This window comes from Bos indicus x Bos taurus, chromosome 16 (genome assembly GCF_003369695.1).
Source record: "Bos indicus x Bos taurus breed Angus x Brahman F1 hybrid chromosome 16, Bos_hybrid_MaternalHap_v2.0, whole genome shotgun sequence".
Lineage (NCBI taxonomy): Eukaryota > Metazoa > Chordata > Mammalia > Artiodactyla > Bovidae > Bos > Bos indicus x Bos taurus.
The window spans coordinates 43,205,415-43,220,899 of record NC_040091.1 but is presented as its reverse complement, the minus strand read 5'-3'; the positions used below and the strand labels follow the sequence as shown (position 1 = coordinate 43,220,899).

General features: G+C 48.3%; 1 non-coding gene across 1 annotated transcript; it reads left to right on the top strand.

The window, feature by feature from the left end:
- The first annotated feature begins 3,479 nt into the window (after positions 1-3,479).
- LOC113907114 lies at positions 3,480-3,586 on the top strand. The gene has a single exon (XR_003515102.1). It is a non-coding gene; the product is annotated as a U6 spliceosomal RNA (small nuclear RNA).
- Positions 3,587-15,485: the final 11,899 nt, after the last annotated feature.

Below are 15,485 nucleotides of genomic sequence, written 5' to 3'. Positions count from 1 at the left end.
CCCATAATCTCACAATTAAAATATTGGTGTCTACTTTTTTTTTTCTACATACGTATCTTCATACTTTCCTTTTATGAAAATGGCATCTCTCTGCCCGCTGCATTCTGCCACTTTGCTTCTCACTTTAAACTGTTACCGGCCTATTCCATATCAAGTGTGCTTGCTCATCCCTCTTACAGCGTGCCTTCCCGGAGAGCACAAGCAGGCAATCTGACCTTCCCTTACTGCCAAGCATCTAGATTCCTGCTTTTAATCATCGGGACAGGGGTAAGCATCTTGTGGGAACCTGCGTCTTCTGTACCTAAAGACTGTTCTTAGGATAGGTTTGGGGGGTTTTGTTCTATCACAGGTTTATCAGGAACCCAAAGCATTTTATATGCATTGCCTGGTTGCATTCTAGAAAGGAAACGAAGGTGATCTAGGGTTTGGTTTTTTGTCTTGGGAGTTTTTTTCCCTTCAAAAATTCTTGATCCGACTTTAGCTTTGGATACCTGCACCTGGTTCCCAGACAACTTATGTGGTGGGATAGAAAGACGGTCATAGGATCCAAGTTCCCTGGTCATGTTGGTAAAGAGATGGTCCCCGCCCCAATTCAGCCCCCAGGGAGGGACTTGGGAGTGGGGTGGGGGGGGGAAGGAGGTGAGCAGGTGCTCAGCACCAAGTCCAGCAGAGAAACTCAGTTTTCATAGTATGGGCTGCACGTGAGGTTGTATGTCAGAAAAAAGGTGTGCTGATTAGAAAAATCACCTACAGCATACCAGCCACCTTGCCTACTAGCTGTGTGACACTTGGAGCACTCCATGCAACATAAGTGGAAGGACCTTGGACCTCCTGTCCCCACTGAGGGGCAATCAGAGGCAGAAGCCCCCCGTTAGAGAATGTTTGGGGGGTCTGGAGTGGCTCCACTGCTGCAAAATGCTTTTTTTTGGCGGGGGAGGGGGCTGCACTGGGTCTTCGTTGCTGTGAGCAGGGGCTATTCTCTAGTTTCAATGTGGGGGCTTCTCATTATGGTGGTTTCTCTTGCAGAACACAGGCTTTAGAGTGCAGGTTCAGTAGTTGGGGCTTGAGGGCTTAGTTGCCTGGAGCCATGGGGAATCTTCCCGTACCAGGCATCGAACCCATGTCCCCTGCATTGGCAGTCGGATTCTTAACCACTGGACCACCAGGGAAGTCCTGCAAAATTGCTTTTTGTGGTAGCAGCTCTGAGGGCATTTTGTTACAGAGGGTAAAAGTGGGGGAAGCTGCTCTCAGCCCCCAAAGCATCTGACAGATGACAGCGAGTGGGCTAGATCACGGTGAAGGAAGGGAGAGAAACAGGATTCCGGTGCGTCTTCTTCATCCGTAACTAGGTTTTCACAATAAGCATTGTGGTGTCCCTAGAGTGCTCCAGGCTGTGCCAGGCACTGGGGCTACAATGTTGGGCAGAACAGAGGTGTCCCTGCTCCCTGGGGGCTACGTAGAGCAGGAGGCCAGGCTTAGATAAGCACCCAGTGAGTACACAATGACACACCTTCAGGGCTTCGAAGTCATGGGTCATAGTCTCGAGGTTGGAGACGAAACTTTAAGGCAAGATGAGACAGGTCACTCTAAGTAGGAGTAAGTGCTTATGCAAAGGCCCCAGGGTGGCGTAAGGAATTGGAAAGTTACTGTGACAAAAACCCTGGGATGGAGGGTGTGAGTAGCTCCAGCTGAACCCAGGAGAGCAGAAGCCACCCACAAAGGATGTCATTTGTCACCCACAAACGGCACATGAGGAATTTTAGACTTCATCCTAAGAGCAAAGGGAAAGCCAATGTCAAGTACAAGCAAGGGAGAGACAGGAGCAAACGAGCATTTTTAAAAGGTGACTCATCGGGACTTCCCTGATGGTCCAGTGGTTAAGAATCTGCCTGCCTAAGCAGCGGACATGGGTTCGACCTCACGGTTGGTGAAGACTCCACATGCCAAGGGGCAGTTTAGCCCATGAGCCACAACTGCTGAAGCCCTGGTTCCCTAGACCGTGCTCTGCAACAAGAGAACCCACCATCATGAAAAGCCCTCGCGCCTCACCTACAGAATAGCCTCCTGCTCTTCACAACTAGAGGGGGAAAAAAAGCCGACGCAGCAACAAAGACCCAACACAGCCAAAAATCAATAAGTAAATAAAATTATAAAAAATAAAAATTGTTCAATTTTTGGAGAACCAAGTAGGATCTGAGCCCAAAATTTATGAGCATAACAGCATTTCCGTATTTTGTCTTTCCTTGACTTAACTGAATTACACAGCTTTGAATAACATCACCAACTCAATGGACATGAACTTGGGCAAACTCCTGGAGACAGTGAGGGACAGGGAGGCCCGGCTTGCTGCAGTCTATCGGGTCGCAAAGAGTCGGACAGAACTTAGTGACTGAACAGCAACAGCAACAAGCTTGAATCGAATGTGGCAATTCATAATACGTACGTAGGGGCTTCCTGACAGCTTGCGGCACCTAAGCCAGAGTCAGGCAGCCTGTGCGTCAGGGTGCGCTGCTGGGGCCGCTCGGTGCCTCTGTAGAAAGAATTTCTTTAAGCAACTTGAGCTCTTCCATTCTAACACCAGTGGACCTTTCCAAGTTCATCCATCTAAATCACACGTGCCAGCATAAATCCACATGGCATAGCCCTCGCTTGCCCACCAAGTTGCCAGAACATTCCCTGAGAATTGCCAGATGCCACAAGGGGATGTGTGATTGCCTCCTTTCAACTTGCTTAGACATGATGCTGGAAGAAATAGGGGGTTAAGGGAAAGCTCGTGATTTTCTGGAGTTGACTTGATGACTAGATCTAGTCCCGGGCAGCCATCCATCACCGGTTAGGGCCTTTTATGACCTTGAGGCATGCCTGCAGCTGCTGAGAGGTTGCTGAGCTGGGATTGTGTCTGGAGATTCGATTTTCTGTTTGCAGAGACATCAACAGCTTATCATGAACTTGCAGCTCCCAAATTCACTGCAGTGGAGCCCAAGGAACATGGATCTCTAGTTTGACCTTAAAAATAGCAAAGTGGCAGGAGAGTTGGGTTCAATATTTCATTTTTATTTGGCCCCTTCACTCCAATCTGCCAAATTACCAACTGCATTAGCTGATGACTTTATAGAAGGGCTGGTATAAATGGCCCCAAGTGACCCCTGGCACAACCAAGCAGTATAGGAAGAGTCCACATCAGCAGGTCTCTTTTTCTGCTTCCGTGCTGAGCAAGCAGTAACCAGCCTGAAGTTGCTTCTCAACACATTTCGTTGACCTTGTATATTTCCCCCACAAAATCACTAGAACACATGGAATTGCTATGGATTTCCAAAATATTAGTCTATTTAAAAAGAAAATATAGAGAGTTTTTTCTAGTAGTAATATCAGTTTATTCATTGTGAAGATTGTACCAGATGCTAGCAATAGTGGACGCTAGATATAGGGTAAACAGGAATTCTGTGTGCCTTCTTTTCTGTAAATCTAAAATTGTTTCAGTGCTCACTTCAGCAGCACATATACTAAAATTGGAACGATACAGAGAAGATTAGCATGGCCCCTGCACAAGGATGATACGCAAATTCGTGAAGCGTTCCATATTTTAAAAAAATAAATAAAATTGTTTCAAAGTAAAATGTTTATTTAAAAAAAATTATTTCCAGAACTTGGGGGATCCTTGATCATTACAATAACACTGCTTAATGGAACGGTTGCTTTAATTATTTTTCTTATGCATTTTCCTCCTAATTAATACCCCTAATCTTCTACTTGATCCCTAACTCATTATTAGAAACACATCAGGGACTTCCCTGGTGGCTTGTGGATAAAAGTCTGCCTGCCAATGCAGGTGACATGAGCTCAGTCCCTGGTCTGGGAAAATTCCACACGCCAAAGCAACTAAGCCCAAGCACCACAATTCCTGAGCCCAAATGCTGCAATTACTGAAGTCTGTGAGCCTAGAGCCTGTTCTCAGCAACAAGAGAAGCCATCATAATGAGAAGCCCACCCACTACAACAAAGACTCAGCACAGCCAAAAACCAATGGATATGTTAATTAAAGAAATAAACCATAAAGAAACACACCAGCTAAATTTTTTGTAGTGTCTTTTTAAAGGTATTAACATTGTACATGATGGCAACTTAAAAGCTTTCAGCTTGCAACTAACTCAGACTTAGTTCAAACTGGACCAGATCCTCTTGTTGGAAACAACAGGAGAGACCACGGGACACATTTTACAGATGAGGAAACTGAGGCACTGCCTCTCCCCATGATGATACGCAACATCAGCAGGAATCTCATGCATGCTCTAGATTCCAGATCCTGAACTTGCCGACTTTTAAAATCAGTGGTTTTCAAACTTTTGTGTGCACAGGACTCCTTAAAAGTCTGAACCTTCGATCTGAGGAAGAACCCAGGTATCTGCATTTCTAACAAGCTCCAGAAACAGTGCTCACAAGTCTTGCCAGATGAAGGGACCCTGAGGGTGTTTCCAGGAGGCAGCACCTGCTCGCCACCACCTCCAATCTTCCTTCTGATCCGAGGCTGGCATTTAGAACCCACTTCCTGATCCAGGGCCCACCAAGATTACCCAAGCAACGCCCACAGGCTGGCTGGAACTCCCTGCCTCACTAACACACAGCTCTAAAATTCCAAGCCTGAATCACTGATTCTCAGCCTTGGCAGGATTCTGGAATCACCTATTATTGTTTAGTCACTAAGTCATGTCCAACTCTTTTGAGACCCCATGGACTGTAGCCCACCAGGCTCCTCTGTCCATGAGATTTCCCAGCAAGAATACTAGAGTAGGTTGCCATTTCCTCCTCCAGGGGATCTTCCCAACCCAGGGATCAAACCCACATCTCCTGCATTGGCAGGCAGATTCTTTACCACTGAGCCATCCAAGAAGCATGGGGGACTTTAAAAAGCACTGTTGCTGGTTCCCACCCTCAGAGATCCTGATGAGCTAAATGAGCTGGGGAAGGGGGAAAATATGGATGCAGATAAACACAAGAGATCAAACAAAAGCACTTTTTGGCCCAGTTGGCTGAGAATCTGCCTTGCAGCGCAGGGGACTTGGATTGAATCCCTAGTCGAGGAACTAAGACCCCACACACTGCGGAGCAAGTAAGCCTGAATGCTGAAACTGGAGAGTCTGTGTGCTGCCAACGAAAGATCCCGCGTGCCACAACTAAGACCCAGTGCAGCCAAAGAAATTAACATTTTTAAAAAAAATCCAATTCCTTCACCTGTTAGATTCTCAGAGACTGACCTTCATTTCGCAGTCCCTGTTTGCCCTCTGCACTTGCTGCAGGACCCAAAACAGGAAAGGAATTAAATGTCCATCCAATGGAATAGGTAAAAAATTACAGTAAAAGTGGACTTTTACGCATGTAGACATTGACACAGCCATGAAATGAGCAGATTTTTTCTATGTGCAACAAAATGGATGAACTCATGGGCTTCCCTGGTGACTCAGTGGTAAAGGGTCCACCTGCCCATGCAGGAGACATGGGTTCAATCCCTGATCCTGGAAGATCCTACATACCTCAGAGCAACAAAACCCTTGTGCCACAACTATTGAGCCTGTGCTCTGCTGCTGCTGCTGCTGCTAAGTCGCTTCAGTCGTATCCGACTCTGTGCGACCGCATAGACGGCAGCCCACCAGGCTCCGCCGTCCCTGGGGTTCTCCAGGCAAGAACACTGAAGTGGGTTGCCATTTCCTTCTCCAATGCAGGAAAGTGAAAAGTGAAAGTGAAGTTGCTCAGTTGTGTCCGACTCTTAGCGACCTCATGGACTGCAGCCTACCAGGTTCCTCCATCCATGGGATTTCCCAGGAAAGAGTACTAGAGTAGGGTGCCATTGCCTTCTCCGGAGCCTGTGCTCTAGAGCCCAGGAACTGTGACCACTGAAACTCCTGCACTTTAGAGCCTGTGCTCCACAACAAAAGAAGCCCCCACAATGAGAAGCCCCTGCTCACCACAACAGCAAAAAGCCCACACAGCAACAAAGACGCAGCACGACCAAAAACTAACTAAATGATTTTTTTTTCTAATGGATGAACTCATAACACAGCATTGAACACATAACTGAACACATAAATATATAAAAATTTCAAAATCAGGGACTCCTCTGATAGTTTCATGGTTAAGACTCCACCTTGCCAATGCAGGGGGCTCAGGTTCAGTCACTAGTCCGGGAAACTAAGATCCCACATGCTGGAAGGACCATCCAAAACATTGAATAAATAAAAAGAAACATTAAAAAATAATTTAAAACAGAGCTTCCCTGGCAGTCCAGTGGTTAAGAGTCCTCCTTAAAATTCAGGGGACACAGGTTTGTCCCTGATCCGGGAAGACCCCATGGACCTCCAAGCAACCAAGCCTGTGCGCCACGACTACTGAACCTGAGCTTTAGAGCCTGGGATCCACAACTACTGAAGCCCTCGCTCCTAGAACCTGTGCTCTGCAGCAGGAGAAACCACCGCAACAGGAGAAGCCACTGCAACGAGAAGCCCGCAGCCCACAACAGGAGGGTAGCCCCTGCTACTGCAACTAAATAAAGCCCACATGCAGCAACAAAGACTCACCACAGCCAAAAAAAAATTTTTTTAATAATAATTAAAAATAAATACATTTGCTAAAACAAAAGTTTAAAATCAGACAATAATCTATAAGGTTAGAATCACAATAGTGGTTGTAAAATCAAGAAGGACCCCATGGGGCCTTCCTGGGAACAGATTCCAGTGTCCCCCTCCCACCTCTTATTTGTACCAAAGTTTTTTTTTTTTTTTTTTTAATTTTTATTGGAGTGTAGTTGCTGAATCAGATCTGATCTGATCTGATATATATATATATCCCCTCTTTTTTGGATTTCCTTCCCATTCAGGTCACCACAGAGCACTGAGTGTAGTTCCCTGTACTTACAGAGAAAGGAAAGTGAAAGTGAAAGTGAAGTCGCTCAGTCATGTCTGAGTCTTTGAGACTGTAGCCCAGGCTCCTCCGTCCATGGGATTCTCCAGGCAAGAGTACTGGAGTGGGTTGCCATTGCCTTCTCCAGGTGTACCAAAGTTTTAACCTCTTAGGTCTTCTCTGAGTTTCAAAGAGCAAATATAATCAGAGAAGTGAGAAAATGCAGAAACAAAGGAAAATAGTCAAGCAAGACAAAATACTAATAGTTTAGCCATAAAACAAATCAAGGACCTTTAGTTCCTCCTCAAGGACTGTAGATAATATACTGAGCCATATCTTTGAGCTGTTTTGCAGATGCTAAAACCCCCAGCAGGTGGAAAAAGTTAACTGCTTGCTGACCACCAGTACCTAGACCCCAGACCAGTTGGAGCCAGAAGCTTGATGATGCTGACTCCTGAAATACCACCCAGTTGCCTCACCTCCCAACCAATCAGAAAACTGTCTACAAGCTGATCAGGCACCCTGAGACCTTCTCCCTTACCTTGCCTTTAAAAATTCTTCCCTAGGGGCTTCCCTGGTGATCCAGTGGTTAAGAATCCACCGTGCAATGTGGGGGACACAGGCTCAATCCCTGGTCAGGGACTGAGGACCCCACACGCTGCAAAGCAACTAAGCCCACATGCCACAAACTACTGAGCCCTTGCATTCTGGAGCCCAGGAACCACAACTAGGGAGTCTGTGTGCTGAAACAAAGATCCTGTGTGCTGCAGCTAAGACTCAATGCAGCCAAATAAATAAATAAATATTTAAAAAAAACACAAACACCTTCCCCGAAAGCCACTGGGGAGTTCAGGTCTTCTGAGCACAAGCTGCGCATTCTCCGTGCTTGGCCCCACATTGGGCACCTGCACTAAAGACTGTCCTTTCCTTCACCACAGCCCACTGTAGGCAGATTGGCTTCCTGTGCATTGTCAGGTGAGCACAGCCAAGTCTGATTTGTATCAGTTAGTCTCTGGGGGGATGGAAAGTGCCTAGAAGGGAACCTGGAGAGGTGGTGTTCTAGGCACTTATCATGTTCTCCTTCCTGAGCTGGATGCAGCTGGTATGGCTTGTGAAAACTCATCAGGCTGTACACATAGGATTTGTGTGCCTTCCTGTCTGGGTGATGTTACAGACTGAACTGTGCTCCCCTAAAATTCATACGTTGAGCTCTAACCCTCAACGTGACTGTATTTGGAAACAGACTCTTTAAGGTCATTACGATTAAATGAGGTCATCCATCAAAAAATGGGCCAAAAAACTAAACAGACATTTCTCCTAAGAAGACATACAGATGGCTAACAGACACATGAAAAGATGCTCAACATCACTCATTATCAGAGAAATGCAAACCAAAACCACAATGAGGTACCATCTCACGCCAGTCAGAATGGCAGCCTTCAAAAAGTCTACAAACAATAAATGCTGAAGAGGACGTGGAGAAAAGGGAACCCTCTTACGCTGTTGTTGGGAATGCAAACTAGTACAGCCACTATGGAGGACAGTATGGAGATTCCTTTAAAAACTGGGAATAGAACTGCCATATGGCCCAGCAATCCCACTGCTGGGCATACACCCCAAGGAAACCAGAATTGAAAGAGATTCATGTACCCCAATGTTCACTGCAGCACTGTTTACAATAGATAGGACATGGAAGCAACCTAGGTATCCATAAGCAGACAGATGGATAAGAGATTTGTGGTACATGTACACAATAGAATATTACTCAGCTATAAAAAAGAATGCGTTTGAGTCAGTTTTAATGAGGTGGATGAAACCGGAGCCTATTATTCAGAGTGAAGTAAGTCAGAAAGAAAAACACCCATACTATATATTAATAAATACATATATGGAATTTAAAGGATGGTAACGACGACTCTATATGCAAGACAGCAAAAGAGACACAGTGTAAAGAACAGACTTTTGGACTCTGTGGGAAAAGGCGAGGGTGGGACGATTTGAGAGAATAGCATTGAAACGTGTACATTACCATATGTGAAATAGATCACCGGTCCAAGTTCAATGCATGAATCAGTGCACTCAAAGCTGGTGCGCTAGGACAACCCAGAGGGATGGGATGGGGAGGGAGGTGGAGGGGGTTCAGGATGTACACCTGTGACTGACTCATGTCAATGTATGGCAAAACCCACTACAATATTGTAAAGTGATTAGCCTCCAGTTAAAACTAATAAATTAAAACTTAGAAAAAAAAAGATTAAATGAGGTCATAAAAGTGGAGTCCTGAGCCCAACAGGACTGGGATCCTTTTAAGAGGAGAGAGAGGGGACTTCCCTGGTGGTCTAGTGGCTAAGACTCCACCCTCCTGATGCAAGGGGGCCTGAGTTCGATCCCTGGTCAGTGAGCAGAGCTGGGTTCATGGGTGTGAGAACCAGACAGTGGCACAGACCACCCCCCCATCCAGAAAGGCTCTGTGATCCATTTGGTTTACTATCATCATCTTAAATTCCTCATCTTTTTTGAACAAAGGGCCCCATATTTTTATTTTTGCACTGGGCCCTGCGATTATGTAGCCCCTCCTGCCACGAAGGAACTCATATCCAACTGTCAGCCCTGATAACCTCTGCGGAATAGGACTGGAGGGCGTGAAAACACCAGGATTTCTTGTAGCCTTCTGTACACTGTATGTATTTACAAGCATTTACTCTTTTGTAACTTTTGTGTGTATACTCAGGACACAATCTAGCCGTCCACTGGAAAGAACGTGGGTTTGGAGCGGGCAGAACCGGGTGAAACTCTGCCTCTACCAGTCAGTTACTGGCTTGCTCATCTTCAGTAAATTACTCTCCTGAGACTCAGTTTCCTCCTGGAAAAAAACTAGGGGCTTGTTTTCTATCTCTTGGGGCTGGTGTAAGTCTGAGTCTATAGTGTAAAGGTGCTTGTTACATAGTTACTGGGCTGGGGATACAGCAGGCAGGGGAGCACAGAAGCTGACAACATGGCCTGATTTAAATCTCAACTCAAGGAATTCTCTGGCAGTCCAGTGGTTAGGACTTGGTGCTTTCACTGCCAGGGCCCAGGTTCAATCCCTGGTCAGGGAATTAAGATCCTGCAGGACATGCAACATGGCCAAAAAAAATCAAACAAAAAAAGTATGTAAATCCCAAACTCAACCAATTCCCACATAAAGTTGGATCCTTTCTGTGCCTCAGTTTTGTAATCTATAAAATGGGAGCAATCCAGACTCACAATCCATTATTGTCAATCCCTAAGCCCCAAAGCTCTGAAAACAGAATGTGTTTGAATTTAGCACAAACTCACTTGGCTAAATCTCTGACCACTGAGATTGTAAGGCTACAATCTCAATTATCCACCCACTCCCTGCCTCCTCACGCTTTGCATGCAAGCCATACATTTTGCTGCAGAACGACTCATGAGTTTCACAATGAGGGACTCTCTGGATGTCCCTGTGGCTTTGATACGGTGGATCTGGATCCTCCCAGAGCCGTAGTGAGGGTTAGCTGCCTTGCAGTCAGTACGACACCAGTCAGTGCTTGGTCCATGGGACTGACCCACGAGGATGTTGCTACTTGGTGTCACCAAATAAACTTGGGCTTAAATCTCCTTTCTGCTCCTCATCATCAGGGTGGGCTTGGGCAACGTGCACAAGGTCTCTGGGTCTCCTAAACTGTGGCCGCTGATGCCACATCATGGCATTTTACCAGGCTTGTGAAGAGCCCATGGAGGGAGGGAAGAGCAGTTGCTCGGTCATGGTGGTCACATTCGCTCATCTGTTAATTGGGTGCTGAGCGCACTGGAAGGCCAGGCTGCAGAGAGGGCACCTGGGCCCTCTGTCTTAAGCAGGGCCCACACCAGGGAGAGGTTTGGGGAGAGACCAGCTCATCTAATTCCAGGAGTACATGGAGGGAAGAGGTGGGGAGGGGCTCCCCGCTCCCGTCCTGCACTGAGAAAACCCCACATGCCTCAAGCTGGTCACAGCTGTACTGGGGATCCCAGCAATCTAGAGGCAGAGCTTCATGGCCTTCACTGGTCCCGCTTGTACAACTAGGGGCTTGCCTCTGGCTCTGGGAGGCGGGGGGCTTGTTCATGGCTTCCCAATGCCTGGGACCCAAAGGAGACCAGTGCTGCCAACACTTAGTGCTGGCTTCCCTGGGTTCTGAGCATCCAGCCCAGTCCCTGGGGGCCCTGCCCCCTTCAACCCTGCCTTCCCCTCCCTCCTTCATCCCTGGCTCCCTGGCTTACCACCCACCCTCCAACCCGGTACCACCCTTAGATTCAAACAAGACAGTACAGGAACTGCAAGGCCCCACACCTCAGGGTCCCCCACACTTTGGATCACCTTCCTCAAAGAGCATCTTCCTCGATGCCTGGGACCAACAGAGACTAGAGTTGTCTTTTAGCTGGGGCACTTAACCACCCAGTGCTTCGAGAAGTTCAGGTCCTCACACCTATGCAGCCAGCCCAGGAGGGAGCCTGGGGTGCCTCCCACTGGCCAGCAAGGCATTACTTCGGGCAATCACATGAGATTGGGCTGCACAGACAGTGATGCCACTCTGATTCTGTATTCTTCAGGATTGTTTATACAGACAAACGTGAAAGTGTTAGCCATTCAGTTGTGTCTGACTTTGTGACTCCACAGATTGCAGCCCGCCAGGCTCCTCTGTCCATGGCACTCTCCAGGCAAGAATACAGGAGTGGATAGCCATTCCCTTCTCCAGGGGATCTTCCCTACCCAGGGATCAAACCCAGGTCTCCAGCATTGCTGGCAGATTCTCTATGGTCTAAGACACCACACAAACCCCGCAAACGCCCTCCAGGATCCCTGCACATGGCGGAGCAATGTGCAGTCCTCTAATGCAGTGATCTTTCTGCAGCTCCTGGAATATCTCAGGCCCCTCCAACTTCCAAGCCTTGGCACCCACAGACATGTGACACTTCCTGCCTGGATGACCCTCTCCACACTCTTCCCAAGGGTCTCTGCTTAGATCTCATCTCCTCAGAGGCGCCTTCCCTGACCACCCCCATTTTTCCCACCCATTTTTATTTCCTCTGTAAGACTGTGTGTGAAGGACGGGAGATGGATGAACCCAGACTCTTGGGCGGCTCCTGTTCTGGTGGCTCACAGGGCCCCATCTGCCTTGGTCAGGAGCCCCCCACCCCCCTTCCAGTTCAGCCTGAGCATTGCCTGGGCTTTATCTGGCCAGTACCCAAACTGGTGAGGTCTCCACAGTCTCTGGGTCTCCCTCACTCTCTGACCAAGTAGCTCACTTCTGCAACTTTTCCTTCCAGTGCGGCTTCCTCCAGGAAGACTCCAAGGCTTCCCATGGCCCCTGGCACTTTCCTCCGGTGGCCTAGACTGCCTGTGGCTTCCTGAGAGGCTGGAGCAGGTGGGCTTCCTCACAGCCATCCCCCACCCACTCCTACCCCGCTGCCTGCAGGGTGAGGCTTGACTCTCAGGAGGCTCCTCTTTTCATAGATGTCAGTTGAAGGAATAAATGAGTGAAATGTGCATATTTGTTTAGTAAAATTGGGATGATGTTGGGGCACACGGGTTTTGTTTCTTTAAGGCAGCTTTTTAAAAAAATGTCTCATCTTTTGAACGTTTTCCCTTTTCATTAAATATTCTTCTACACGATCCTGATGATGGCACACTTTTTCATCTTTGGTACCATAAGTTTTTCTAAGCAACCCCCTGCTGTTGAGAATCAAGCTTCATTAAAGTGAGCAGAGCTGGGCTCCCTGGATGGAAGATGAGTTAGAATGAGTTCTATGTGAGCAATGCTCAGAACATATCTCCCACACATTTTAAAATGTTCCTGCCCCAGTGACCTCTGGAGAAGGTGGAGAGAAGAAGAGGATGGGAAGCAGCTGCTAGTCCTGAGGCCAGAATCCCTTTGGGTTTTGGGGATTCTGAGTTCAGAGAAGGGAATTTGGACAGGGAGGAAGGATCACGTCAAACTTGGCAGGAAAGACCTAACACCCTACTCTGATGTGGGTTGTTCTCCTGCCCCTTGCTTCCTGGGTCTCAGGACCTGGGGACCTTTTGACTGTTAACAAGGGGTCCCTGGAAGGTTGGGAAGGGGGCCCCTTGTGGGAAGACAAAAGCAGCACCAGCAGCACCTACTACAACCCACCCTGTTGTTGCTGTTCAGTTGCCAAGTTGTGTCAGACACTTTGCAACCCATGGGCTGCAGCACGCCAGGCCTCCCTGTCCCTCACCATCTCCCAGAGTTTTCTAAGTTCATGTCCCTTGAGTCGGTGATGCCATCCAACCATCTCAGCCTCTGTCACCCTCTTCTCCTTCTGTCTTTAATCTTTCCCAGCATCAGGGTCTTTTCCAATGAGTCAGCTCTTCACATCAAGTGGCCAAAGTATTGGAGCTTCAGCTTTAGCATCAGTATTTCCAATGAGTATTCAGGGTTGATTTGGGTCCATTTAGGATGGACTTTCCTTTAGGAGGTACTCTGAAGAGTCTTCTTAAGCACCACAGTTCGAAAGCATCAATTCTTTGGCGCTCAGCCTTCTTTATGGTCCAACTCTCACGTTCGTACATGACAACTCACCCTGGACCTCCCTTAAGAGACTCTGAGCCACAGTCCTCCTGTCTCTTTCCACCACATGCCCAGTTTCTGGGTGTCTGAGCCATGTGACCAAAGAGTCCTGTCGCTCAGTTTAATACCTGCTTGAAAAGCCATCTGGAAATTCTTCTTCTTTATTTGGTTGTGCTGGATCTTTGTTGCCACAAGCAAGCTTACTTGCCCCACAGCTTGTGGGATCTTAGTTCCCCACCGGGGATCAAACCCACGTCCCCTTAATTGGAAGGTAAATTCTTAATCACAAGACCACCAGGGAAATCTGCATCTGTAAAATTTTAACTCCCCTTTGCTTGTTATATACCAATTCTCCAATACTTTCACACCTGATGCGAAGGGCCAACTCACTGGGAAAGACCCTGATGCTGGGAAAGATTGAGGGCAAGAGGAGGAGGGGGCAACAGAGGATGAGATGGTTGGATGGCATCATTGACTCAATGGACATGAGTTTGAGCAAACTCCAGGATATGGTGAAGGACAGAGAAGCCTGGTGTGCTGCAGTCCATGGGGTCGCAGAGTCAGACACGACTGAGCGACTGAACAACAACAACACACCAATCCCACCATAACCCTGTACCAGACCCTTCTGTACCGTCCAGCTGCACGGGACCTGGCAGCTTCTGGACCAAGTCAGGCCCCAAGGGCATGAATTCCAGCTCAGCCCCACCCCCCGCTCCCCCACCTTTCCTGGGTGCTGTGGAAATCACAGTAGAGGCTGAGTGGAGAACCACTGTGAGACCTGGGTAAGTTAACTGGGTGAAGATTGCTTACAAAATGCCTGATGCTTGGTAAGCACTGGTTGTGATCACTCCCACTAAGGACCTTGGAACTTTCCAGAACTTTGTCTTTACCTAACTAATGGCTATAGAGCAATGAACTCTTCTGGAAATAGGATCTGGCTGGGACAGGAGGGCAGATGGATAAGAGGAGAGAAACTGAAGTTAGAAGTTTCGAGTAAAGTGTTCAAGGAGATACAGTGAGAGAAACTGGCTCAAACCAACTTCAGCAGAGAGACCCGGGCCAGGGGGAGCCAGGAGCTTCACTCTCCTCCCCTCCCCAACCCTAGAGCTGGGGAAGTCCACGATGAGGCAGGGAGCGAGGCTGGCAGGGGCTGGGGAGGGAAGACAGACAAGCCGATTCACTCGGACCAAAGCCCAAAGCATCTGGAGAACACACAGCCACACCTCTCCCAGAGCTCCTCTTCACAGGATCCCAGACGGACTTTCACACCCTCGCTTCTCGCCTCCATTCTCAGCACCTTTTCTCTTCTCCTCTCTCTCAGCTGATGAGCTTGCTTCCTAATTAACAGGAAAAAAACCCCAGAAGTCCCCATATTCCCACAACCTCTCTGCCAGTCTATGGACAGCCTATGCCCTGTCTTCTTCCCACCTGCCTGTCACCAGGGACTGTCCATGCTCCCATCCAGCCCGGGCCCTCTCATTCCTGCTTCGTTACTGTCTTCCTTCCTTCTGGACCATTCCCTCCACCTGCTTCCCTCCAGGCTGTTTTTCTTCCCATCTTAGGTGTCTTTAGGCCGTATGGCACTCACTGTACTACTCTTTCAGGTTTTGGGAGAGTTTGAAATTTTTCAAAATATCAGATTGAGAGGCGGCTTTCTCTCCCTCCTCCCCTTCCATTCCTTCCTTTCCTTCTTTATGAATTCTGTCCAAAAGGCACCAGAGAGGGGGAGACAGGCCACACAGCAGCTGTCCTGGGTGGCCAGGTGTGGATGTTGGAGTCCCAGCTCGGTGAGGAGGGATCCACACAGGAGGGTGGCCTGGTGGGGGATATCAGAGCCTGAGGGTGAGGCAAGGGGGAAGGGGAGAGGGGGCGGGTCCTTGCATGGGGCCAGTAGCCCGGACAGTGAGGAAGGCAGCTTGTGGGGAGAGGGCAGCAGCCTCCTGATGTGGGGTATGGAGACCAAGCGGGGTGAGGAGGGCACCTGGGGGGTCTGGCGATGGCGGCCCCTGCCTGCTTTCTTCT